The 27,194-nt window shown below is 34.3% G+C and overlaps 2 long non-coding RNA genes across 2 annotated transcripts; both read right to left on the bottom strand.

The window, feature by feature from the left end:
* Positions 1–427: 427 nt before the first annotated feature.
* Positions 428–15,663, bottom strand: LOC138694404 (uncharacterized). Its single transcript, XR_011330925.1, has 2 exons — positions 15,628–15,663; positions 428–602 (listed from the first exon to the last, which is right to left on the bottom strand). It is a non-coding gene; the product is annotated as an uncharacterized lncRNA (long non-coding RNA).
* A 344-nt stretch (positions 15,664–16,007) lies between these two features.
* Positions 16,008–26,253, bottom strand: LOC138694403 (uncharacterized). Its single transcript, XR_011330924.1, has 2 exons — positions 25,811–26,253; positions 16,008–16,092 (listed from the first exon to the last, which is right to left on the bottom strand). It is a non-coding gene; the product is annotated as an uncharacterized lncRNA (long non-coding RNA).
* Between the last annotated feature and the right edge of the window lie 941 nt (positions 26,254–27,194).

The following is a 27,194-nucleotide window of genomic DNA, read 5'->3' as shown; positions in this document are numbered from 1 at the left end:
TGCAGGGACATCGAAACAGCCATTGTGCCAGCCACAAAACTATTTCCCATTTTTGTAATATGCCTTAACAGCAAACACACGTTGTTAACCCGTCCAACACTCCATCATAACTAAATGCTATAGAATGATCAATTTTTATTAGGAACAATTAAAGTACGTGAATGCGACAGGAAATAAATGATATTTATAATTGCCCATTTCATTGTCTCATCTTGTATTTCATTTTATCATGATATGAAATTCCCCAACACAATCACACAAGTTGGACTAAGAAATGATGTAATTTGCTTTTCTGTTGTGGGAAATATATGTTCATTTAAAACAGGCAACACAGAGGTTATCAATAAAAAATTTTATGCTGGACTAAAAGTCACATGATTTGAATTCATGAATCTAAGATGTATTGGCGAGCAGTTAATGTAATGTGTAATATACCACAATCTCATATTTTATTTACATAAAGACAATACTCAGCTTACAGTTTACTTCTTGCGAATTATAATAACACACCACTCTACACTCCAAATGTAACAAAATTTGCACTAAACAAGCATCTCGCTGACTCCTTATTCATGAAGTTTCAGCTGCCGTTGTCAGGTGTTCTGCAAAAGAAAATAACACATAATCTATAACAAATAATTTCAAATTTTATAAATGATAGAGAATGACATGCTAAAAAAATTAAATATTTCCTCCCATGCAGCAGTATTAATTAATTCTTATACAGTCAATATTCGCTTACTGTATGTAATGCTACACTCTTGACAAAACAGTTCGGCAATGCTGGTTATGCCAATCAACATGTGAGGTAACAGCAGCACTAAGTTAAGAACCTTCTGTGAAATCATCATTATCATCACCATCATCGTCGCCATCACAACTCTCGTCATATTCATCATTGTCTAACATTGTCGCCATCATCATGAATAAATTAAGAATTAACTTCTAAGGTCTGTTGTTGATTATGTTATCTGTACCCGAAACGTTTAGGGTCTTTTTCTGTCTATTAGTACTGGCACTGGAATAACACTTAAGACTGAACTTTGTTCGCTAAAAATGAATAATGATAAAAAGTTAGTTTAATACTCTACTATATTAATGATTATTAAGTGCACCACAAGAGAGACTAAACTAATGCTTAAATATGATCTTTCCATATTGTAAGCACCCCCATAAAGCAACTACTGAACATCTTGTTAAGAAGTGCGAGAGACAGGGTATTTTTTAAACAAAATACCATAGTAATATCCATGTAAATCCCTACCTAAGTTAACTCAGCAGTATGGGGAATATCCATTCTTCAGCATGGAAAACAACGAAGTTAACTACATATTAAATAACGCAAAACATCAGAAATTCATACAGTGGTTGCTTAATTCAATTGTCGTGAGATTTCTTGATCCAAAAATTTACATTATTTTCGGAAGAAATAGAATTACATCACTGGTTACTTATATGCCCAGAATTCAACATTGGGATATGGAAAACCCTCTCTAGTTCAGGAGTATCATTATTATGCTGAAACTGGTGTGTGATGTTATGCAGTGAGTGCTGAAGAAATTGTGCAGCCAATCTTTCTTTAAGAAAACCCATTAGCTCTGACTGGTACATAGGCCCTACTGTTTTCCAAAATCTAACTGAAGATGAACAATGCTACCATTCCTTACTAATGTTAACAGCATCAAAATGATAATAGAAGAAAAAGCACTGATTCAATATGAAAAACTTATCAGATTACCAGGAAACAATTGGCATTCATACAGTCCTCTCCGTAGATAAAAAACTAAAAAAAAGTTTCATATCCATGGTTCAAGAATTAAAACAGAAAATCAACATCCCGAATTTAAAAGAAAACTTACAAATTAAATCAAACCCATTAACACTATTAAATATAGAGTATAATCTAAATTTAACACAAGAAATACTGAAATCAGAAGTAAACACTGAAATAATGAAACAATTGTCTTTAGAGACAATTAATATTAGGTACCCTCCACAAAATTGGCTTCATTTATACACCGATGGATCCTTGATCTTCAGGGAACAAGGTGCAGGTGTAGGTGTTACGTGCTGTCTCTTTATAGATCTCTTGGATATGGAACAACAAGTTTTGATGGAGAAATCACTCCAATAAGTGAAAGTCTCAGGAATCTTCTCTGCCACATCAATAAATTTAAAAATGCAGTTATATTGTCAGACTCCAAAGCAGCTATTCTATCAATAGTCTCTAGACACACACCTTCATCTCAAATAGCAGAAATAAATAAAATGCTCTCTCAACTAATAACACTCAATAAAAGAATTGTATTCCAATGGATACCATCCCATTGTGGAATCCTGGGAAACGAGAATGTGGATGCTTTAGCAAAGAAGGGCAGCACTGCTACTTACAGACCTGTTACTAAATCTACGTATTCCTCTGTGAAAAGATTTATTAAATATACATACTTAGACTTCAACAAACAAAATTTGATAACACAATCTCAAGGGAAAAAATGGAACTCTCTTCATCATAATCCACAGTTGATTCCCGATTTACCATGCAAATCGTCTGTAGCTGCATTCAGATTGGCAACAGGCCATGACTGTTTGGCCAAGCATCTGCATAGAATTGGAATATATCAGTCTCCTAACTGTCCATTGTGCAACTCAAATCAAGAAATGGATTCTGAACATCTCAAAATCTGTGTCAGTGGCTAACCATGACAATATCTTTGAAAAATATTGGAGTGCAAGAGATCAAATGACTTTATTGTCAAATGCCTGGCATTAGAAAACACCATCATTTACTACCAGCAAGATGGAGCTACCAGTGAACACAACCCAGAAATCCATTGATACCAAGAAACAGGTTTTTGAGAATTGCAGTATTAGTCATGGTTTGTGGCTCCAAGATTTCGTGATTCCAAATGCTTATTATTTTTATTGATGGGAAAATTTCTTCTTTTCTTTTTCTCCTTCCAATGACCTTCCAAGTGAAATCATATAGTTCATTTGGAATCTTGCTGTCCAGTACAATTTGGCTAAGTCAGGTGTCTGCTGTTGTTTAGCATCGAGTTTCCTGCAGGTAAGGTGGCCGACATTCATTGTTGTCCCTGGTTGTCGACAGAGAGTATATTCTTCAGAAGTGAAGATCTTTATTTTGCAGAGATGTGCTGCTAGACAATCATGACCTGTGTTCAGTCTAAATGTGGCTACTGCTTCTTTCCGTGGTTTTTGTTTATTGACTGTCCATTCTTCTTGTATTTTAGCCCAATGTTTATCTTTGGTGTCATTCTGGGTTGTAATTTTGCAGAGCCTTTCTCCTAAGAAGTGACTTTATTTCTTGAGCATCCAGAATTTTGTTGGTTTTGGAAAGAGTTGTATACTTTTTTTTTTTTTTTTTTGTTAAGAGTTTTAGAAATTTCATTTCCCTAGATTCCTACATGAGCTGAAACCCACTGTATTGCTGTATGTTTAAATTTACAAATTTCGGTTAAGAGTTTCTTTATTTCTTGTATCGTACTTGTTTTTGGTTTTTGCCTGGAAGAGATTGCTTGTATTACTGATTTCGAATCCACTAGAATAACTGCATTTTCAAATAAATTCTGTCTGTGTAGTAGTTGTGTAAGTGCAAATAGGATTGCTTGGCTCTCTCCTTCAAAAACTGTTTTGTTTTGCCCTATTGCGATATAATGGCTAAAGTGTTCACAGAAGACTCCCACTCCAACTCCTTTATCGGCATTATTTTTTATGAGAAGCTCCTATGGCACGCACATATCAATCATATTATTACACGATGTGTGCCTAGATTTAATCTTTTAAAAATTGTTGCAAATAAAAAATGGGGATCTGATATCATAACAATGAGAACGTTTTATATAGCTTATATAAGATCCAAATTATTATATGGGTGTGAAGTTTGGGGTGGTACATCAAAGACTCACCTGAAGAAAATTACTACATTCCAAAACACTGCATTAAAACTGTGTTTGGGAGTGCTTAAAACCATCTCAACATGTGCAATATAAATTGAATGTAATGTCCAACCTGTTTAGTTATATATACATGAGAAAATTCTTAAAATTCACCTTAAGTTTCAGTCTTTGTCAAGACGTATGTTTTTTCAAATAACGGATCACAACTTCAGCAAATTTTATAATATACAAATGGAAGATGTTCCTTTAAATGTAACTTGTTTAACGATGGAACAAAATTTAGTTGTCAATGAAACTCCACCATGGATGTGGAAAAGACCAAAGTGTTATATTAATATCCCTGGCAGCTCTTTTACATGTCTCTTCCTTATCTAATATACTTGTATGCATATTTAGTGACTCAAATGGGAACTATTCTAAATATCATGAAATATATTCCAACTTCCTATGCATAAATTACAATCTCTATATAGATAATATTAAATAAACTAAATCTTCAAAAAGAAATAGTATTCCAATGGATACCTAGTCATTGTGGTATTACTGGAAATGAGATTGTTGATAATATTGCCAAACAGGCAACATCTTTGGGGCCCAAACCTATGCAAACAACTTCTTTAACCTGTGCATATTCTGCAGTTAATTCTCATTTAACAAATTTATGGGTCGAATTATGGCTTTCTTCTGATAAAGGCAAAGTTCTTCAAAACATACAAAAGAAACCTAATGATTTACAAATGTTCCGCAACATTCCCAGACACATACAAACTTTCTTAGCAAGAGCCACGACAGGCCATATTATCACTCAAAAGTATCTTCACCGCTTTAATCTTGTTGACTCTAGTAGTTGTTGCTGGTGCAACAATAACGAAGAAGATTTGGAACATATCTTCTTAAACTGCCCTGTCACAAACATCCACAGAACTAATCTAAAATCTGCAATCCCTGTAACCTTGAACAATTCTCTCCAATATATACTGAATACACCTCATCTTTGGAATGTGGCTGCTGAAATATACAACCAGCATTGTGCTTTTTACCCATCATTTGTAAGAAGAGGAAATTCATAGTGAAACACGTGTTGTCAGCAAATAGCTGGATACACTACGAAGATAGATTCTTAATCAGTTATAAGTGAGCCATCAGTGTAGAACCTCAGCCATTTGTCTGAGGGGTATTTCTCACTGAGAGTTTCCATTGCCAATTGTTTTAAAATTTCAGGTGAATCCGTCTTTTTGTTAGCTGATTCTAGAGATCTATATGAATATCATAATAAACATAGGCTACTCTAGTGGATTTTCTTGCAAAGGTAACTGCTTAACAAGATAAAGGTAGTTGGGATCCCTAAGGTTTCCAAATAGTTGGTTATTATAGTTATTGGATCTCTTTGGGTTATGAGCTCAACTCTTGGCTTTGAGTTTACCCAAGGTTGGTCTTTTAGGGATTTTGTTCTAACATTTATTTATTTATTTAGTAAGTTATTTTACGATGCTTTATCAACAACTTAGGTTATTTAGCGTCTAAATGAGATGAAGGTGATAATGCCGGTGAAATGAGTCCGGAGTCCAACACCGAAAGTTACCCAGCATTTGCTCATATTGGGTTGAGGGAAAACCCCGGAAAAAACCTCAACCAGGTAACGTGCCCCGACCGGGAATCGAACTCGGGCCACCTGGTTTCGCAGCTAGGCGCGCTACCCATTACTCCACAGGTGTGGACTTTGTTCTAACATATATGTTGGCTGCTTGTATTTTAATTTCTTCTTCTATTGGGATGTTACCTGTGTATAACTGAAGTGCTGTAACTGGAGTACTTCTGACTCTTCCTGTGATTAATCTCAATGCTCTATTCTGTATTGTCTCTAATTTCTTTTTGTTGTTATGATTGCTTCACTTCCGTATTTAAGCAGTGGTTTTATATATATTTGGTAAGTTTTGTTTAATGTATCTTGAGAGCTACCCCATTTTACTCCTGATAGGCATTTTAATATCTGTAATCTGTTATTAAACCGCTTGTCAGTTTCTTCGATACGTTTGCCTCCCTTCATTTTGTTATCTAAAGTTACACCTAGATATTTGGTACTCTCATTTTTTGGAGCACGTTGTTGTTCATTTCCAGTTTAAAATCATGGTTCTTATGTCGCATGGTGAAGAACTGGTAACTTGTCTTTTGTGAATTAACTATCATGTTGTGTTCTTCTGCCCATGCCTCCAATGGTTTGAGGGCTTTATTGATTTTTTCAGTAAGTTGATGTTGTTGGTGAACATTGTTCTTGGCTGATGTCCATATAACCACATCATCAGCAAACAAGCTGCACTTTAGTCCATTATGACAGTAAATGTTTTGAAAGTTCATTTATATAGATGTTGAATAGAGTTGGGCTTGTTATTGCTCCTTGAGGTAACCCTATTTTTGTCTGTATTTGGATTCAGTATTGTTATATTTGGTGAATATCCATCTTTGGCTCAAAAATCCTTTCAACCCATTTAGAGCACGTCCTCGGATTCCTATGGATGTTAATTTGTCAACTAATTTTTCTCTCCATATAGTTTGTAGGCTCCTTTGAAATCTATAAATGAAGCTAATAGACTTTTTTTTCTGTTGAATGCTTCTTTAATTTCTTGGATTAGCTTCAGAATTTGTTGTGATGTGGATCTGTTTTCTCTGAATCCTGACTGCTCTGGTTGTATTCTCCAGTTTTTTTCTAAATACCATTTCAATCTTGACAATAACAGTTTCTCCTGTATTTTTATTATAACTGATGTTAGTACAACAGGTCTGTAAGAAGACAGTAGTTGTTTTGGTTTACCTTTCTTGTGAATCAGAATTATGATTGCTTCCAACCTGTCTGATGGTAAATTTTCTTCATTTTTCCAGTATATGTTTAATGGGAAAATATATCACAAATATTCCCTACACACTAGAAGAGCTGAAGAACGAATTGGAATACCATTATGTCAAATAGAGCAGTAAGGAACTATAATGAGTGTTTCAAAATCTGTTTCAAAGATGCCACTTGCCAAGTTTGTGTTTGGTAGCAGAGAGAGCGTTTTCATCTTCTGTATATATATATGTACTAAACTATTAAAACTTCTTTTACGAAAAGACAAGTACAACCAGGCTAATGAGTAAATGGAGGTAACCCTAAAAACCAAGTTTGATGAACGTCATTGCATTAGTGATGAAAACAATGAATCCAGTAAATTAAGACCCTCTGTTTGAATTTGCATTGTAAATGGTTCTAGTGTAGATAATTTTACATTAATGAGTTCGAAAAAAAAGTTTACCAGTCATGTAGTTCTGAAATTATAGTATCATAAAATTCTACATCATTTGAACAGGCTTATAATTTTAAACATATTTAGAGAACACTGTTTTAATTCAAGTGCTGAAGTCTACATACGGACATTTCACTCATCTATCGAAATTAAGTAATCATAGGCTACAATATTATAATACAGCATTTAGTGAATCTCACACTTAATTCTTCATTTAGGCCAGGGGTTCCCAACCAGTGTGTCGTGACACACGCAGAGCTGTATGGAGTGTGTCGCGAAATTTTGGAATTGAAAAATAAATTTTATTGTATCCAGAAAGTCTCTTTACAACGCATTTTTTATTTGCAACGAAGTCTTTAATATGGTACATTTTATTTTGAGACAGACTATACCAATGAAACGTGAACACCTGCAACAATGCTCACTTCAGTTTTTCAACCATAAGACCACGAACAGAGAAACTCTATGCAACCCACCAAGCGCAGACTTCACATTAACTTAAATAGGCGAGTTTTCAAAAATGATTATTAAAAATCTTTTATCGGACATCCAGCATATATAGGTTGGGATTTTTGACACATACCTTTGTTTTTTTCTAATACCACTCCAGTTGCTGCTGGTTCTTTAAGAATTCTTGATTGCGTGTTAACATCAATCTACAGTATTGCTCAAAAGTATTTTATAGGATGACAATTTCAAAACTAAGTGGGCATAAAAAGATTCAAAAGAATTTTTCCACTGTTGCAATGAAAAACATGTATTTCTCTTACAAGTAACACTAATGTGTACATAATATGATGTAAACAAAAATTATTTTTCGAATGACAAAAGCTCAAAAGCATTTTGTAGCTTTAAAATGAACTGAATATGAATAAATCCTTCTGTTTTAGAGAAAAAGAACTTAATATTTTGTTGCATAACCACTTGGTTTGATGACAACACTACATTTTCTTGGCATAGAATCTACTAGATTTTCCAGATGTTCCTTTGGAATATTCATCCACTCTTCCCTTAAAATCTCCAAAAATTGATGTTTATTGGAGTACTGCTTGCAATGAACATGTCGATCCAACTCCTCCTAGAGATGTTCTATTGGTTTAAGTCGGGGCTTTGACTCAGACATTCCAAAATCCTATTTTTGTTTCTATAAACATATTTTTAACATGGAGTGATACATGTTCTGGATTGTTGTTCTGTTGGAAAAGCCATTGCTGTGGCATGCATCTCCTTCCATGTGGCACTATATGTTATTCCAGGATATTCCGGTACATGAAACGATCTATTTTGTCTTCGACTTCAGTCAGAGGTCCAACATCACTTCTAGAGAAATAACCCCAGACCATGACGCTACCACCACTGTGCTTTATTGTAGGAACCTGACACCTCTTGTTGTTTCTTTCATTTATAGGACAAGGTACATACGTAATACCATCAGAGTACAATAGATTAAATTTACTCTCGTCACTCCATAAGATGCGAGACTAGTTTTGAAAGGTTCACTTTGAATATGTTTCTGCGAACTTCAGTCTGGGCTTTCGATTTTTTTCAAATATCAGTGGCTTTCGGTTAGGCCGCCTAGCATGTAAACCTTGAGTACTTAGGCGATGCTTTACTGTTGAAACATGAAGTATTAATCCATAATTTGTTTCCAGATCATTCCGTATTGCCATTGCAGACTTCAGTGGGTTAGCAGAAGACTGCTTTTTTACGATTCTACCTACCCTGTTTGAAGTTTTCCGAGGACGACCTGATCGGGGCTTATTATTTACATTGCCTGTTTGTTTATAACGCCGTACCACACACTTACTAGTTGTGGTATATCGAACTCCTTGGCAACAGAGAACTGTGTTTTGCCTTGTCGAAGGGCATTTAATGCAGCTTCCCCTAATTCTACTGGATATTCTTTTTGTTTCAACATACCTTCAAACTATAAGAACAAGTAATTACATGCAGGACACTAAAAATATTACATTTATGTCTGTAGAATGTATTATCAAATACTTATGAGGCAGGGAAATTGAAAGTGTTATTGATGTAAACAAAACTGTAGGAGTATTCAGCCAGCATGACCACAGCAACGTGAAGCATCTTAGCAACTGACACAGCAGTACGACTCACTTTGTTATTGCAGTAGATAAACAGTGCTGGCAACCAAAAACTCTTATTACAAAATACTTTTGAGCGCTACTGTATCTACAACACTGGATGTCTGACACTACATAGAAGTTGTTATCAGTGCTCTTTTTCTGGCAGAACATGCTGGAATGGCACCTTTTTGTTGCATTTTTCATCATGGAACCAATATATGTGTGAATAACTATGTTTTTAATATAATTCTTCTTTGAATTCCACTTAGATCTTGGAAATCTTAATATTTTTCACACAGTTCAGGACTAATTTTGAAAATTTTGACACCCCATCTCCCCGGCCTCTATAAAATATTCTACACAGAGTTCGACCTTTTTTTCTCCAGAAGAAAAGTAGTGTTTATTATAATATTATTGTTATTTCAAATAGAATGTTAATTTTAAACCATGTAACAGTCTGAAAGCATGCCACATAGCAGTGGAGACCTTCCCTCTGGATCGCATGTCTAAGAACATCAGCAGAGTTGTAAATCACATAAGCTTCAGGTTCAGAAGAATGTTTTGTGTCACTTAGGTGCAACCAGTTGTATGATAGTGGTGAAATCAGCAGATCATGTGATTCGTAAACTGGAGTTCAAAGGTATCTGACCTCCAATTTTCTGATCGTGTAAGAGAACTTTCTAACCACGGGAAAAGTCAGAACAAAAGATAAAACAAATTGACAAATTTTGAAATAGTTCTGCTAGTTTTCAATAGCTTACCCTATTATTCGAATGGGTAAAAAATTATTTGGGAAAATGTTGATGCAGTTTAAACATAAATTATTATCATAATTGATCGTATCAGCAGTTTCCCACTAAATCTAGTGTTTTTTCACAATTATTGAGAGGGATGAAATTTTGAATTTTATAATGCAGGTATATTTATGTACTATTGGCGACACTGACTGTTACCTTCGCCATCTATTCATATAAGTAATAACTAATACACTTACACAAAAAAATTATCTAACATTAGATTTGTGGGATCAGATATCTTTGACTGTCAGTGTACCTGTGTTTATAGAAAAACTGATTATGTATATACAAGATGACCCACACAAAGTGTTACGAGTTAGTTTCTCTTAAATTTATCAATAAAACTAAATGATTATTTTTTTCAAATCTCATTAGAGGAGGGGGCCTTTTAGACTGCATCATGGATGGCATTCCGTTGAATCCCACTTGTGGGGAACAGGGTGGCAGCTCTGATATTTTAAATGGAATGATGGATTATATACAAATTCTGGTTTTCCTCGACAAATCAGGCAACTTTTGTTTCAAACATTTTTGCTACAGCGAGGTCTTAAGAAGTTACAGTTCGTTTGAAATGAGGTATAGTAGGTGCAGATACTGAATAAATAATAATTAAGCTATTACTTTGTATCAATTTATTAAGTGCTCAAACTAACCACCATTAACACTAAGCTCAACAAGTAACATGACCAGCTATTTTTAAGATACAGTACAATCCCTCTTAATCGACACCAAAGGGACAAGGCTAGTTCTAAATACGAGATTTTGCTGGATAATTAAATAAACATTAAAAAGAATACCTGTTCGTTTTTTATGATGTAAAATGTTGAACTGCAGACATATCAGCTTATTTCTTGATAATAACTAAGTAACATAAAAACTGTGTCGATTTTATTTATTAAATCACATTACACAATGCAACAATTTAAGGTTCGAATATTCACTGAGCATGAAAGTTCGTGCGAACTTTCTAATGTGACAACACTAACAGCCCAGGCTGGTGGCATGTCAATGCAGCAGATTTAAACTTTTTGTTTTGACCCAAGCAAAAGTGCCATGGTTTTGGTATTGTGGGTTAATTAGGGATTTTACTGCATTAGAGTCGACGACATTTGGGAAGGCGGTTGTCTGCTATATGTGTCGTAGCATTTCTGGTTATGTGATGTCACAAGCTTGTACAGCAGAACCAATCAGAATCAGTCTGTAACAAGTGCTTCCAGAGTTCGTTTGTTCACTTGTGAGTGTTTCAGAACATTGAATAAGTAAAAGTAACATATACTGTGCGTGTGTAAGAAAAATAAATGGAAAGAGAAACTGTACAAGCACAAATCCTGCACAGGCAGACACGGGAAATAGTGTTTAAGGTGTATAATTATTTTAAAAACGTTGACGAGCAGAATCAGCTGCCATAATGGTGCTGGTTGCAACACTGCCACCGTAAAAGAAACTGCAGAACCATGTAGTGTGGTATGTGAACCATGCAAAGAATATTATTAGTGAAGGAAAGAGAGTTTGTTTGGTGTCATGCTTAGCTAATCTCATTATTGTCTTTTGGCAATTTAAATTCTTGATATTGCATGTGCATGAAGTATGGTGTGACAATGTCATATGCTACCTTGATCTATCTGTCTCTCTAAACACAAACAACCGCCTTCCCAATTGCAGTCGACTTTAGGTGGCTTAGAAAACAGATGGCAATCAGAATGGTACTTCTGCCTTTTTTTCCAAACTTTCTTTCTCTGGTTCACTATATTACACCCCAGCAGTGGCTATGTGATCTAGAGCACAAGACTGTCACGCAGGCGGCCAGGGTTCACAGGTGGAGTTTTTCTTGGGGTCTCTATAATTTAGAACAAGCTGTCACTTCTTAAGTCCTCACTTTAGAAAAAAAAAATATTTCAAACATGAATTGCTCGATTTACTGAGGAGAACCAGAATAACTAAAACACTTCCATCATTCCATTCAAAATAGCAGAGCTACTCCCACCCCTGTTCGCAATGAGGGAGACCCAACAGAATGCCATCCATGACACAATCTAAAGCCCTACTATTACAGTAAGTGATGAGATTTGGAAAAAAACATTATTTAGTTTTATTGATACACACATTGTAATAATTTATGTGGGCCACACTGTGTGTGTGCCTACAGTATATAAAAATTCGTGGTAAAAAGTGCTTACTGAAGGAACTTGATGACATTACTTACGAGTGATCTCCATGTAAATATCTACCTAAGAAATTATACAAAGTGTCCTAGAAGGAATGTAATATACGTTAGGGTAAAGTAGTTTGGGTTAAACTATATCATCATCATTGGCTCAACAGCCCAAAGCGGACCACAGCCTCACTCAAAACTGATTTCCAGGCATCCCTATCTCTGGCGATCTGCCACCAATTCCTGATATCCAACCATTTCACATCCTCCTCGATCCCGTCCATCCATCTCAGTCTCGGTCTCCCAACATTTCTTCTATTCTCCACTCTGCTTTCCATTATCCTCGTCACCATATCCCCTCTCTCCTTCCTCTGAACATGTCCAGCTCATCTTAGTCTTGCCACTCTAATATCCGTAATAATGTCTGAGAAATCATATAGTTGGTAGAGTTCTCTTTTGCATCTTATTTGCCACTCTCCCTTTTCATTGGTCGGCCCATAGATCTTCCTCAGAATCTTCCTTTCAAACACCCGAAGTCTAGCCATATCGCCCATGGACAATACCCATGTCTCTGCTCCATATGTCAATACAGGTTTTATTAATGTCTTATAGAGTCTTACCTTCGTTTCTCTTGTGAGTATTTTGGGTTTGAAATACTTTAGTAGTGTAAAGTAACATCTATTGGCACTCTATATTCGTCTATTTATTTCTTCTTTAATATCATTAGTATTATTCATTAAGGATCCTAAGTATATGAAACTATCTACATTCTCAAATTTTTTATCGTCTATTTTTAGGAAACCTTCATTTGTGTTTTTCTTTTTATCATTAACTATCATATATTTCGTTTTTCCTTCATTTATTTCCAATCTCATTCTCTCCGCTGAGTTTTTTAGTGCCACAAAAATGTTCTTTTTATGTCTCTGTCAGACCTGCCAATAATGTCGATGTCATCTGCATAAGCTAGTACCCGTACTGACATAAAAAATGGTCCCTCTTGTTTGGATGCCCACATCCCTTATTACTTTTTCCAGAGACAGATTAAACAGTAGACATGATAGAAAGCCTCCTTGTCTCAGCCCCTTTTTAGTTAGAAGTGTTTCAGACATATCTGTTTGGATTCTAATTTGGCATTTACTATTTTCCATTGTGACTTTAACTATCTTAATAAGTTTTTTGGTACCTCAAATTCTTCCATTGCCTTATACAGTTCCTCTGTTTTTATACTATCATATGCTGATCTACAGTCTAAGAACAGATGATGTGTTTGTATGTTTTGTTCTTTAGTTTTTTCTAAAATTTGTCTCGGCGTGAAAATCTGATCGGTTGTACTTTTCCCTTGGTGAAAACCACATTGGTGATTTCCAATTATTTTCCTTGCCTAAGGCTGTATTTTCAAATACAAAATCTTTGAGAACAATTTATAAGTAGTCGATAGTAATGTAACTGCTCTATAATTCTTACATTCCAGAGGGTCTCCTTTTTTATATAGTAGACAAATCACTCCAGTTTTCCATTCCTCTGAAATCTCTTCTCTAAACCATTTATAATTTTAAAAAATTTCCTAACTTCGTTTTTGTCTCTACTCTCCTCTATTTCTTTTAATTGATTATTTTCAAATTCCCTTTTTTTCTCCCTGTGGATTTTCTTCTCTATTCTCCTTTGTTTTTGTATTCTTCCGTTACTTGTCTTGTATTACTTCTTTGTAATATGCGTTGATATGCTTCATTCTTCTCTTTTGTTGCTCTCTCACAGACTTCGTCAAACCAGTCGTTTCCCTTCTTTTCTTTACATATTCCTATTGTACCTTCTACTGTGCTTGTTACTGCCATTTTTATGGCTTCCCATTGCTTACTGACATCTATTTCTGCATCTATTCCCTCTTGCCTCAATTTGGTTAGCTAATTCTTCATCCAGTTTGTCTTTATATATTTGTTGCTCACCCTGATCCTCAAACTTGCTTATGTCATACTTCTTTGTTCGTGTTCCAAGTTGTTTTTTGTAGTTGCTTATTTTCGCTCTAATTTTAGCTATAATGAGAAAGTGATCTGAGTCTACATTTGCGCCCCTATATGATCTACAATCCATTAACATTGACTTATGTCTGCTATCAATGAGGATGTGATCTATTTGGTTTATTGTTTGACCATCTGGGGACTTCCATGTACCTTGGGTTAAACTACATAGACTAGTTTAACCCTAAACAGTTATTTCCAAAGTCTAATGGTTATGGAGAAATTGATATGAAAAATATTGGAACATCTTGCAGTTCTGTGTACTATACATGACATGCTAGTAGCATAGCAGCTGAAGAACATTTTCAATAACGTGTGAAAATTTCAACTTATCATACAGATACTGCACTATATTAATGTTAGCCTACCTGTTTGTATCTAAAACTGTGGAATAATGTAAGCGTACTGTAACAGTAGAACACTTAGGTACTTTAATACAGACTGTAATGATGGAGTTTGTAAGCATTCTGTAAGTTTACTGTATTTTGTTTCTGTCCTTATCCAGTTCGTAAAAAAAAATCATACTCTTATCATTCTTGTCACCAAACTTCCTGGGCTCTAGGGTCAGCATTCACATAACATGAATACACTTCTCCTGCAGCTGTGGTAGGAATCCATAGGGTAACCTCATTAATCTGTATAGTGCAGTAATTATTTCATTTTCTTACAGAGTTTGTACTGAATATGAAATAATTTATTAGAACAGCAAAAGATACAGTATGTTTAATAGTGTATAGTATCACATTGTTCTAAAATATGGTGTATACCCAACCATTAGACTTTGGATATTAGGTTAAATCTAAGTAGGTTAATCCTAACTACATTACCTTAAAATATTTTATATTCCTCCTGGACACTTTTCCCAGGATCTTCTGTGTAACTTCCAAGTAAAATTGGTGAATAACTTACTGTCATCATTGGGTAACATTACATAATAAATTTTTATTTGTGATACATAAAAGTTGTTATCGAATTATCTATAAAGCAAATTATTATCATGGAATTATCCCAAATGTTAAAGATAAAAGTGTAAATATTGTTCCCATTCGATAAAAATTTCGAAAATACATACAAAATTTCTGCATTTGCTTTTAAATTTATTTCAGGTCAAGATGAAATATGATTTAATGACTGTTAATTATGCACAAACAATATGTAATAGGCCTACATGATTAATCAATTTTCAAACTTACTGTAGATTATCACTCGTCATTCATCATACACAAAACATAACAGCATTCAATTATATCCAACATCCTACATGCAACATAATTTTAAATCAATATAAATGCATGTTAATACAATCTTAATTCCATCCCATTTTTGTTAGTACGATATATATATATTTTACACACTGCACAAACGATTCATATGAACTCACAATATTACAACGGACTTCAACAGGATTACTTGGAACCTGTAAAATGGGAAGTGAAGAACAAACGATTCAATTGAAAAGTAATTCGATTGTTCTAATTCCTTTCCCTATTAATGCAAATAAGCCTTATATGTAGAGATCTAGTTTTATGAGTGCTGTCATTATTTTCCTTTAAGAGGTATAGATTTGAGAAGGCATTTAAGATTTCCCATATACAGGTGTACATCAAGTCATAGACGGAGCTGCATACTTTTAGAACATTACCATAAAATAGCAATGGTTCATTAATATCTAGTTTCAGTTACAAGATCACCTTTCTCATCATCTATAAACTTACTCTGTGCCTTGCCATCTTTCCAGGGTGTAAACCTAATGTATGATTCCTCTCTTCTCACAGCTTCTGCTCTGAATTCTGGTTTCAAGGCCCTTCTCAACAATCTGGCAGCAATGTTGGAATAATTGATGTAGCTGAAAATACAACAAAAAAAACTTGCTAACAAATAGATTTGTTAAACTAAATACTTGGATCTTAATGTTAATATAAGAGAAACAAAATTTATTGATGTAGCTGAAAATACAACAAAAAAAAACTTGCTAACAAATAGATTTGTTAAACTAAATACTTGGATCTTAATGTTAATATAAGAGAAACAAAATTTATTGTTTGAAACAGTCTCAGGTTCCAAATATTTTGGAGTGGCAATTATTGAGTTTAGTTTAAAGAGGAAGAAATGAAAAACCATAATTACAAATACTAAAATGATGCTATTTTATAACCAATAAATTATTAAGTTCGAAATTGTTACCTAGAAACAAGAACTTCAGGATTTATTATTTTATCTGCTATTTTCTGTGGTATTGAAAACTGGGTACTGGTACGGAGTTTGAAAAACTGTCATGCACTAATCACATTTCAGATTAAAATACTGTGAAAAATTGTTGCCCCAATTAATTAATGAAAACAACATATGCAAAATCCAAAGCAACAATCAATCTTCTTAATGTATCCAGCTGTTTGCTGATAACATAAAGTCCATTATAGTCCACTGTAGTCTTTTCAGTTCTTGTTTTTCATGAGAAATGAGGGGTATTTTGATTGGTGTTCATTATAGATGCCTGTTGCTAGTAACCAGAGTTGGATGTAGTCAATATATACTGCAGGGCTGTGTCTTCTGCAACTGGTACTGATGATTTTAATTTACTTCTTTTGTGGTTTATGGATGGACAGTATAGAAGAATGTGTTCCAGATCTTCATCATGATTATTACACCACAAACAAGTAGGAGTATCAGAAAGGTGAAATCGGTGTAGGTACAATTGTGTGACAATGTGACCTGTTCTGGCACTTGTTAAAAATGATTGAACATGTCTGGGCAAGTTTTTTTTTACACTTCCAGGTCATTTGGTTTCTATTGAACGGACTGTAAAATTTTTCCTTTGTCAGAAGAGAGCCAATTGTTGATCCATAAGTTTATGAAATGAGACCTTACTGAAGCAAAGGCATGGATAGAAATATCACTTGAATTCAACCTTGCAAATTTCTAGCGCAATAATTAAGAACAGCTCCCTATTACAAACAACAACAATCAAATTTCTTGGCTTAAAAATCAATATGTGTTAAATTGGAAAAATTACATTTAAAGAAATTACCCCCAAACTAAATTCAGCATATTTTGCTATTAGATCTATGCAAAAGATAGTGAATATCAATACCTTAAAAACAATATACTTTGCATGCTTCTACTCGGTAATGAGTTTCGGAATAATATTCTGGGGAAATTCCACAAATAGTAACAGTATATTCCTATTACAAAAAAGGATAATTAGAATAATAGTAGGTGTCAAATATAAGGAATCGTGTAGGAATATTAAAAAAAAAAAAAAACTACAAATAATGCCCATGGCTTGTCAGTATATTTTTTTATTAATAATCTTCCTCGTATGTAATCGTGAAAACTTTGTAGCCTAACATTAGTAACTAATTCAACATTTCATAGCATAAATACACGTCAAAAAATGACTTTCATACTCAATCGGCAAGTCTATCGTGCTATCAAAAAGGAGTGCGTTATATGGCAGTAAACATTTTTAATAGCCTCCCTAACAATATAAAAAATGAAACTCAAAACATAAGATTATTTAGGGCCAAATTAAAGAAGTACCTAATTTCTCACACCTTCTATTATATAGGTGAATTCATGACATTCAATAATGCTTCATGAAATTGATACTAAAGCTTTGTGTTGTACTAGTAGACTAGTAGACTGTGACTATAAATTAAGACTTTATAATAGTATTAAGTTTTTTGACGTGTTCCATATTCTAGCTGTGAAGCAATGTATGAATACCATGGAATGTTAATAAATACAATAAAATACAAAGAGGTTTTTGTTGCAAACATGTTGCCTGTTTTGCAATATTATAGACTTTCTTGTTTCTAGGTATGCCACAATAACTAGGTATCCATTGAAATATTATTTTCTTTTGGAGTTTTTTTTAGTTTACTTAGTTATTTCTGAATTGGAATAATTGATATTCGGAAAATTTACAATAACATTGATTTAAGTGCAATAATTCGAAACAGACGATTTAAGAGATTAGGACATATTCTGCATAACAAAAGCTCACTAAATTACACACTGCTTGGATCTCCAGATGGCAGAAGTAGCTTTAATTGGCCAAGACTGGTGGAGAGACAAAGAGAAAATGAAAATATGGCAATGGATAGATGATGGAAGACACTCATGGATGAGGTCAAAATATTTGTAGTCTTTAAATAGCCATGGTTGTAATTTGTAACTATACGGTCATGTAGCCTACCTTTGGTTTTAATAGGATGTAACTCATGTGTATTTCCCTATGACTTCAGTACAACAAAATCCTAAGAAAGATAATCTGAAAGAAGATCCTTTAGGGAAAGACTGATTCCTTCAAGGTATCTCTGAGAACCAGCCAGGCCAGAACATGCTGATCTTGCAGATTTTGAAGTTAACGTAATCCTGCTACTTTACTGGAAATTCTGTAAACACAGCTCCACTGCATCATTAGCTCAATCGTGTAACTTTGTTCTGTTCTACCAGCATGTTCTCCTTGCACAGTGATGGGCCCTCATACATATTCAATGCAGCCCATGACAGGATTCTAACTCCAAAACTTAAGCGCTGTAAGTCCTTATCGAAATCAAGTTTTCCAAAATTTATATGTCATGCCCAGAAGGTTATAGCCACGTCTTCATTGTGATTATGTGAGCAAATGTTTTCTATGTTGAAACTTCGAAAAATTAGTGTCAGAAACAGGATAACAGATGGATATTTAGCTTCACTTCTGAGAGTCAAATCATCCCAGTTACAACCAGCCTATGAAAAGCTTTTAGAAGCACATTCACAATTCCATTCATCACAACCTCCATCATCTCCATTGAATAATATAATAAAATTGGCAAATAAGGCTTAATATCACAACAGTTTCGTAAAATGCACTACCGCCTCATGCATTTTTTGTTCCTTTAGACCCGCTCCCATAAAAGTTTCCCCATCACTGTTAATGTAGCATAACAGCTACCACTCGCATACACTGGAAAGCACAATTGAAATTGCAACACCAGAAGGTATTTAGTTTTATTTATGTCTACACATTTTGGACAACTTTTTAGATTGATTATATTTACAAATCGCAATTTTCAGAATTCTAGTGAATGAAACATTCTCGAAGCCTACTTTTGCCTCATATGCGAGATTTTCACTTGTTCCTTGTAAGTGTACAATGATGTATTGTTTTCTAACAGCTTGTATCTGGACATGCTATCATTATATAGTCTCGACATAATGCAACAGAGACCATTCATCTTTACCAACAGATGTTCCTGCAGAAATCACACTTTTACATGAATTGCGAACCACCTTCTGCTGGCATGCTCTTGCGTAGAAAACCTCATCCATTGAGATATTGCCCTGTCATCAACCAGGCAACTACTGAGTATGTACATTACTTCATCAACCATTCTCTGAGAACGTTCAGTTCTGTTTCCACTTTCTTGAGCCAGGTAAGTATGAACTCAAGAGAGTTGTAAGTTGCTCAAAGTGTTCGATGTTAATTTCTCTTGCTCGAATCACTAAAATGTTTACATAGTTATTTCGTAAACGATTCTCCCATTCACCCTCACTCTTATTAAGTCTATGAATTTTGTTTTGCCTTCAGGCAGAAATATTTCAGTATAATTGAGACTTTTGTTTCGGTATTTTCAAATATAGCACATGCCTGTTTGGCTAACATTAACATATAGAATCTTTTCTCAGAGAATACTATTCGAAATTATTAATGTACAACTTATACTTATTCATTAAATGAACGAAACACAAATCGAATTCAAAGCACCATATGCACTACCGCTTCTCTAGTACAGCAGCAGCAGAGCCTGGGTGTTGTCTGCCATGAACCTCAGTAAAGCAAGGCACAATCACGAGGTGTCATCTACAGAGGTCAACTGGCACGATGGCCTAACAACACATGACAAACCATCTCCTGCATGCTCAAGCAGTCCATTTCAATATCTTTGTAGGAGTGGTTGTGTTGACATTAGATTGTGTGTTATTCTTCTAATTGTGTTAGTGAAGTGCTTATATGATCTTGCCCACATGGCACCACAGAAATTTACATTAGAGCAAAGGATTTTAATGGTAGCGACTTATCTGAAAAAAAAAAAAAAAAAAAGTTACTGCAGAAAGGTAAAAAGACAATTTGCAAGAAGATTTTCTAATGTTACTGTTCCACATGGCAACACCATACACAACCTCGCTAAATATTTAGAGAAACTGGGTCAGTATTGAATAAATGCAGCAAAAGACCACGGTGTGTACTTATTGAGGAAAAACTGGATGAAATATGAAAAAGATTAGAACACGCCTCAAAGAAATATCTCCATCGTCTCCCACAAGAAACTGGTGTCTATAAAATCACAGCATATGAAGCCACTAAAATTCTTAAATCCGTAAGAAATGTGAGAGATGTGTTGCAGCAGAATGTCACCATTTCCAACAGCTCAAGGTAATCTCAATAACAATAAAACTGTCGAGCTGCAGGAGACAGTTTGCTGCATATTGCATGACTTTCGTACCGGTCGACCTACATTATGTAAGCGAACGCTGTGTAATATTTATAGAATGTACAAAATGGGACACATTATTTATTAATGTCCAATCTACATTACAAAGTAAGGTGAAACTTCGATATCCTACCACACCACACACGAAAGGAAAAACGTACTTAAATCAATGAAAATAATCTCAGAATTATAATACAAAACAATGTAATCAGTGAGGTTATATGCTTAATAGGTAACAGTTCTGTGTAGTGCACAATACTCCATATTGAATAATTAGCCTTGTGCCTTGCTTTACTGAGGTTCATGGCAGACAACACCCAGGCTCTGCTGCTGCTGTACTAGAGAAGCAGTAGTGCATATGGTGCTTTGAATTCGATTTGTGTTTCGTTCATTTAATGAATAAGTATAACATCTTTAGTACCACTTATGGCTTGTAGGCCGCCCCAAATCCTGAACTCCACCCTTCTGAGCGCAAGACCTTATATACTCGGTCAATTATCGTCTAATTTTATATATAAATAGAAACAATTAACAACAGGTATCTCAGTCATAACAATTACATAATTAAAATACGACTACTTATTCCAGGGAGCATCTGTTTTTTTGTGCAAAATTAATTCGTTTCACATGTCTCTAAATTAGTCTTGAATACATTCCTTAACAAATCACTCCACACCAATATGCATATAGCATGGATTGTGTATGAAGGTAATTCTTTGTGTTGGCACCATTGCGCATCTTTGTTTACATAAATAAAAAAAAAAACCATTAAAGTTAACAAGGTACATAATAGTACCACAGTCTAGTATATACAGTCACGAAGCTTGAGTTGTGAGGGTGCTAGGAACAATAGACTGTGTCGGTACCATTTCGCATTGTCTGTAATGAGGCGATATTAGCGATCCTAGTGGTTAGCAACTATCTATGGATGCATATTTACTACGTATTGAGCTTCGTGACTGTACATACTAGACTGTGATAGTACCATACAAGGATATTATGTTGATAATTAAGCACTGAGGGCAACGAATTTCCTAAACCGAGGGTCTGTGACCCGAGGTGTATTAATTACTAATAATTTCCGAGTTGCATACAATAATAATTTATGTCTTCTTTACTAGAAAAGGATATAGGCTAAATATTTATATATCACATTAATTTGATGAATGTCAATGTTATATACGTCAGAGTAAACAATGAAGTTACTAATGAAATGGTAACTAGACAGTTTGTTATTAACAAACTCATACAAAATGGATGAATGTAATATTCCTCAAGAAGTTTGTTTGTAATTTCTATTTCAATTCTGCTGACGACTAATTCGTGTTTCATTTTATTCATTTCTGTATTTCGTATTTTATTCAGTTTCAGAAGTTGTGTAGCCTAAACTGAAAACATTACTCTCTTGCAATAGCCTGTAACCATGGCAAACTTTATAGGCCAATGGTCATGTTATAAGTGCCTAATGTAGTTTCCTATAAAATTGAGTATCAGGTCTTTCCTGGGGATAAAAGGCAGTCAGAGCATGGTGCCGACCACACCACCCCATTCTAGTGCCGAGGTCATGGAAAGCATGGGTCTCCCAAGTATTTTCATGGCATGTGACAGGGATACCTTTACCACAGGAAACAACTGTGGGTAAATGATGAGCACAAGAACGCCATTTCATGGCAGTTTGTAAGATCAGATAATCTAGAAAATGAACAGTTCCAATGAGCTCCAAGGTAAAATACTACTTTTTACTCCATTTGTATTTTATTTTTGGCCCTGGGGAAATAATGTCTTTTATGACAACATTCGTAAAAATACGATTCTGTTCCATGGAAAAAAAAAATAAAATGTAGACTAGTAAAAATTAGTATTTTATGTGGACCAAATAAAGTTTAAGTATACATTACTATAACTGATCCAAATATGTAATTAAACAATAAAAATATGTACCGGTACCAGTTTCTTACTGAATAATTAATATTTAATAGGCTATGTGCCGCATGTATATTTGTAAAATTAATCCATCTCTGACTTTTCGTTCATATATAAATGCAACGCAAATCAGACACCAAATTTTATTACCTTCAAATATTATTCAATTTAAGAGTTGTTAATGTAATATTTTCATATTGTTGTGCAAGGCCACCATAAATAAATACAGTCATTTGTTTTATCTTTATTATTCGTATATTAGTCTGAAAGGCAGACTGACATAAAAAGCAATGTTATTTTAAAACTCATATCTCGTTAAATATCAGTCCTATCAAATTTTGAATAGAACAAAACTTGTTGGAAACATTTTTAAAGCAACTTTTGTTATGCAATATTCTACTAAAAATCAATAAGCGAGATATTTTGATTATTTAGGCCTACTTCAAACCCCCTTATAATCCCTCTTTTAAAGAAAGTATTTTGAATGCCATAGAGCCTAAAATCTAAGTGGGGAACTAACTTATCTTACATATACCTACCAATTTTAATAGAAATCGGTTCAGCCATTTTTCAGTGAAAAGGTAACAAACATACATACAAACAAAATTTTCAAAAATTCGATTTTCAGTCTCAGGATATCTAATTATACATGTTTACACCAATTATTTTTGCAAAAACTAAAATTACCAGAAAAATTTAGGTTACAGATTTCTTATTAAGTTAGTGTACATATAGATACATGTCCAAGTTAGAGAGGTTTTACTGTAACAACTTCCGTAAATGTACTGTCACTGATATTCTGATACAGTAACGTACGCGGAATTTTGTCAAGGAGGGAATTATTATTATTATTGTTATTATTAATATGCTACGGCATATTTATTAATATTATACTATGTTCTTATAGAACATATTCATGAATATCTTTATAAAATTTTTGAAACGAATTTTTTCACAGCCATCCAATTTTTAACAAATTTTAACTTGTGTTTAATTTTGCGTAATAAAAAATGGTTGTGTCATTATTACACTTGCAAAATAATTATATATACATTCCACAGTTATTTGTATATAATGGGTACGACACTTTACGTAACAGGAAAATCAAATATATTGATTAATAAGTAATTGTAGCTTACTTTCATCTGTTGACTCAGTAATGCTAAGAAGTTTTGGAAGTCTGCTTCCAGTGCAACCATATTCTTTCTGATTCACAGTACGTATTTTATACTTCAAATCGTTAATTTCTTTTGGTGGGTTATTTTATGACGCTGTATCATCTGAGATTATTTAGCATCTGAATGAAATGAAATGCTGGTGAAATGAGTCCGAGGTCCAGCACCGATAGTTACCCAGCATTTGCTCATATTGGGTTGAGGGGAAAACCCCGGAAAAAACCTCAACAAGTAACTTGCCCCAATTGGGGAAATTGTTCATGTCGTAAATATTTATCCTTCCCAGATTTAGCATGTATAAGCCTACTCTGAGTAAATGTATTCTTTATAATTATTGGTATTTATTCTTTGAGGAATAATAAATACCGGTAACCAATTATGAAACGGAGGTTTTATTCCTCGAGAGTATGTCTACACAATGAAAAAAAAAACTTGTTACTAATTATTGAGAACCATTGAACAATACAATCTTACTAATAGAGAGAAGGATTTGATACCATCTTAATGGGTTTTATGGGTACCTACACGAAAGTTTTGGAAGTTATGTCCATCAGATCAGACGTTTTCTAAAAATGATGTGCTAATGGTTTATCAAAGAAGTGTAGCTTATTTGGAGAAGTGGCTCGACTGAAGTGCTTTACATTAAATTTGAAGAAACCAGTAACATTTGATGGTCTCGCAAATACAGTGAAAGCAAATAAACTGACAATTGATGGCAAACTACATGACGAACATACCTTACTAGATACAGTGTCCTAAGAACTAATTAAAAGGATGTACCGAAAGAGCAGAAATGTGTGGAATTTTTTAGTAAATCCAACAGCAGTGCCCATAATTTACTTAAAATACAGTACGGTAACCAAATTTGTTCTATCTACTCCCATGAGCAATGCTGCAGTTGAATATGTGTTTTCAACAATAAAAAACCTGTGTGTGGACAGATGACTTTATATTAAAACAGTTCAAAGTGAATTTCTTGTAGGGTGGAACTATAGAATGACTTGTATGGAGTTTGACCAGTTTGTCATCAATAAAAACAATCGGTAATTCGGTAGAAAAATCTGGTATATATGGAGGACAACAAAGAGGATCGATCAGTGACATGTTAGGTTTGGTTTGTTCAGTTTTGGTAAAATTAGCGCTCAGGTAATTCAGATGATTTCAGAAGTGAATTTATAAGGGATTTTGGCTTTTCTACAGCACGCAATGCCGAAACTTCCAACTTGAATTTTTCTAAGCTCTCCCGTGCGGGAATCTGTGACAGATTAGGTCAGATTATCTTAGCTTTTCGTATGCCTTGCATATATGAATCTGTGACAGTTTAGGTTAGGTTAGTTTAGGCTTTTTTTACCTCTTTATTTCACATGTTAAATAATCACTTTTAGTTTATCTACACCAATAAATTCTTTCCAATTTTCTAATATGTTTTCTAGTCAACTGACACTCTATACGAATTCTTCACATTCCAAACTACACTCCCTCTGAAAATTAAGATTTTTTTTTTTCATTTTTTTCGTAAAAAAATCTTCCGGGATTTTTTTTTTGTGAAGGCATACAAAATCCGAAACTAATCAAACCTAACCTATCACAGATTCTTATATGCAAGGTGCATACGCGGAGTACGAAGGGAACTACTTCGGCGCTAGTTTAGCCAAGTTTTTTGGTTAGGCTTGCATACTGTACGCTTTATGGTAGGCATACCAAAAACCTGAACAAACCAAACCTAACCTGATACTGATCCTAGATGATGATACTAACATTCTGCAAAATGTTTGATTCAATCTACTCCTTAAACAGGGCACACCATTGGGGATTTTACATGTTAAACAAATACTAACATTTATTGCAATGCAAAGGTTATTTCCAAAAAAAAAAAAAAAAAAAATCTAGGACAATCTAACATTTTCAAATATTTTCACTGAGACTTGAATTAATATTTATTTGAACGAAAATGTTATTAATTACATGCAACATTGTGTGTACCTACTTACGTTAAACCTGCCTGTCGCCACGCACTCATTTTGCTTTAATTTGTGTACTAGAAACTCCAAATGAGACCTAGTATGAACAAACCGGAATGACCGCAAGAGCAGAAGAGAAAGGACCGGAAGTAAATATAATACTAGAAGTTAAACTCCCAGTCTGACTACACAATCTCTTAAATAACAAAACAAAATATAATAGGTTAATTAAATATAACTTTATTTTAGAATTCAAAAATATTTTGTAAAGAGATGAGAGGTAATTTGACCTCTACTATCAAGTTCGATTTTGCCATCTATAGGGGACGTTATGAATCAATGGTTGCGTTCAGCCGGGCCAACGCTGTGCCAGCGCTGAAATAGCGACAGCACTGAACGCCTTGCTGGCCGACAGCGTTGGAATAGCGGCCGACATTTTTCGTAGCAAAATTTTTTTCGCTGCAAGCCTGCTGCTAGCCAGCGAAAGTGGAGGGGGTAGATATAAATCAACGAGTTAAAAAGAGAAAGATATAGAGTGGTCATTGCGCCGCCATGTTTGAAGAAAATTGAACGACCGTCGGTAATGAACTTATGCGCCCAAAACAAAGTGGGCGTGGTGATAACTGACATTAGAATCGTCAGCTGTCTTAATTTCGTTTGCATAAATCAGTTAAATTGAAGTGGAAAAACCTAGTATTTCGTCAAATACGTGCTAGGAACTTAATCTAAACTTATGTACGCTAAATTTAAAACACTTGAGCTATTCCTAGAAGGAATGCTTAAAAGAATAACCTAAGCAAAATTGTCATGTAGTATGACAAGAAGTCCTAGCAAATATACTGAAGAAAATGTTAATATTCCTAGGTTCTTTTAAATGCGACCTGCAAGATTGCCTATAAAATGAACGAGTATGATTCGGATGATTTTATTAAATTGTTTTCCCAGTCTCTACACGTTGCAAAACTATTTACTATACCATATAGTATATAGAATGAAAGTAGGCCCTATCTGTAGTAAACAACCTTTACCTCCAAGCTTGTAACGTGGGTGAAACATGACAAAACACGCTTTCAGTTTTTTTGTTACAGTAAAGTATAATTATTATCGAAATGTGAACGTGAGGCCAACAGCCGGTTGGTCTGTCTGAGCCTTTCAAGGGCTGTGGCACCACAGATAATTATTAGTGTATAATTGAGCACCCACGTACAATAATGGGGTAAGTATACGAAATATATTCATACTTACCCCATTATTGCACGTGGGTGCTCAATTATGTTCTTTCATGTCCTTCCAGTCAAAATACTAACAACAATACGACCTACCCCAGAGTTTTGCGTTATTTTGGATGCGAGTGTCGAAATACAATTTTAATATTTGATTGCTCTACTAGGTTTGAAACGGAATTCTAGC

Source organism: Periplaneta americana, chromosome 2, assembly GCF_040183065.1.
Source record: "Periplaneta americana isolate PAMFEO1 chromosome 2, P.americana_PAMFEO1_priV1, whole genome shotgun sequence".
NCBI lineage: Eukaryota > Metazoa > Arthropoda > Insecta > Blattodea > Blattidae > Periplaneta > Periplaneta americana.
Note: the sequence above shows the minus strand (reverse complement) of the source record. Positions and strands in the feature narration are given on the sequence as shown.